Source organism: Tupaia chinensis, unplaced genomic scaffold, assembly GCF_000334495.1.
Source record: "Tupaia chinensis unplaced genomic scaffold, TupChi_1.0 Scaffold144991_2, whole genome shotgun sequence".
In the NCBI taxonomy this organism is placed as follows: Eukaryota; Metazoa; Chordata; class Mammalia; order Scandentia; family Tupaiidae; genus Tupaia; species Tupaia belangeri.
Window position 1 is genome coordinate 3,851,430 of NW_006204851.1, and position 2,201 is coordinate 3,853,630.

The window sequence follows — 2,201 nt, forward strand, 5'->3', positions numbered from 1 at the left end:
TTTCTTGAGTGGTAGTGGTAATTTAAATATAGTCAGCCTTCCATATCTATGGTTCAGTATCTGAGTATGCAACCAACTATAGATGTAAAATGTTGCGGATGTTTATTATGTAGTTAGGCTTACAAGCATTATGTCTGTACTGAATATATACAGACTTTTTTCCTTTGTCATTTTTCGCTAAATAATACAATATAACAATGCATGTCATTTACAGTGTGTTGGGTATTATAAGCAAAATAGAGATTATTTAAAGTATACAGGAAGATATGCATAGTTTATAAGCAAATACTACACCATTTTATATAAGGGACTTAAGCGTCTGTGGATTTTGGTATCTGGGGGATACAAATCTGTAACCAATCTTGCATGGATACCAAGGGGTGGATGTATATAAATTTTAACCACACTTAAGGCTTATTGAATTAGAATCTGTGAAGACTGAACTCAGAAATCTTTTTTTAAAAAAGCTCCTGGGCTTTATAAATTCCTTACATATTTTGGAAACTAACCCTTTGTCAAATATATGGTTTGCAAATATTTTTTTTCCCATTCCATAGGTTGCGTTCTCATGCTGTTCATTGGTTCTTTTGCTATGCAGAAGCATCTTAGCGTGATGCAGTTCCACTTATCTATCTTTTGCTTTTGTTGTCTGTGTTTTTTATGTCATATCCTAAAATTCATTGCCCAGACCAATGTCAAGAAGCTTTTGTCCCTTTGTTTTTGTCTAGTAATTTTAGAGTTAACAAATAAAACATGGCCCAGTTAGGGTCATATATATGACAGGGTGACGCTATGCAATGCTGGAGGCACATGGAAGACCACAATTTGGAACCCAAGTTGAACTGAAACATGTTGAGTACACATGTTCCTGTGATCCTGATAGGTTGAAAGGCACGGGTTGGTGGATCACAGCATGATGAAATCCTGCCAGGGACACTTGTCTCTCTTTAATAAAACAAACAAAAACAACAAACAAACAAAAAACAAAGGGACATGTGGGAACATTTGGAAATGATGGATAGGTTTATTACCTGGATTGTGGTGCCCATAACATATGTGTAAATATGTCCAAATGCACCAAATTGTAAACTGATTACATACAGTTTTTATAGACTAATTATGACTCAATAAAGCTGAAGGAATGAAAAGAAGCTCCTGGGATATATAGCCTTTCTGGAATGAGTTTATGAATTGGCATTTAGAAAGCACTGATTTTGTTGCCATCATCTTTTACCTTTATATTCTTGTGATTTTATTTCTACCCTCACCTCTTCTAGGGAAAGGAAATAAATCACTTCTTCCATCTTTTATTTTTAATATCTGTCATTTATCTCTGTCTACAAGTATGTTAAAGAGTTAGTTGTTTAAAGAAGTCCTTATTTGACCCCATTTTCTTTCTAAAATTGCTTTATCATTCACATTTACTTCCTGAATGAATGTCTTAAAAGAGCTATGCATCATCTCTTCTCTCCACTCATATTTTGTTCTCAACCTCTTGTAATATGTTTTCTGTCCTTACCACATTAATGAAACTGCTTTTTCAAACCATTCTGACAATACAATGGCATTTTCTCAGTTCTCATCCTGTGTAATTCCTTTGTCACATAATGTATTTTTGAATATCTCTTTCTCCTGGAACTTTCTCTTGCTTTCTGGAAGACTGAGGTTTCCTGATTTTCTCCTTAACTCTCTGATAAACTCTAATAAAGTTTTTCTCTGCCTCATCTTCTATCTACTCATTACAGCTCTTTAGAAAGATTTAGTCCCAAGATCCATTTTCTACATTTGTGACAGATCTTCATAAAGTTCGTGGAAAAATGTTTATTATTAAGGAAAAAAGTGTCTATGCATGGATTTCAAAACTGTTTTGTACTAATATAAACTCATACTTTAACTCCATTTTCCATGAACTATCTCCTAAATCATGTTACTATACTTTTTTTGGCCTTTTGCCTATTTATTTATATATAATATTTACTTTAAAGAGCTCAGTTTTATGCATCTAAAACTGAACTAATCTTTCCTCATAAACCAGCTACAATTTTTTTATAGGTTACTTAATATCACCATCAGGGCCAGCATGTGACATGTGGTTAAGGTGCTGGACTTTCTTTCTTTTTTTTTTTTTTTTTTTGAAATTTTTTTATTTTTTTTTTTTCTTTTTTTTTTTTTTATTTTAACCAGAGAGGGGGAGAAAGGAA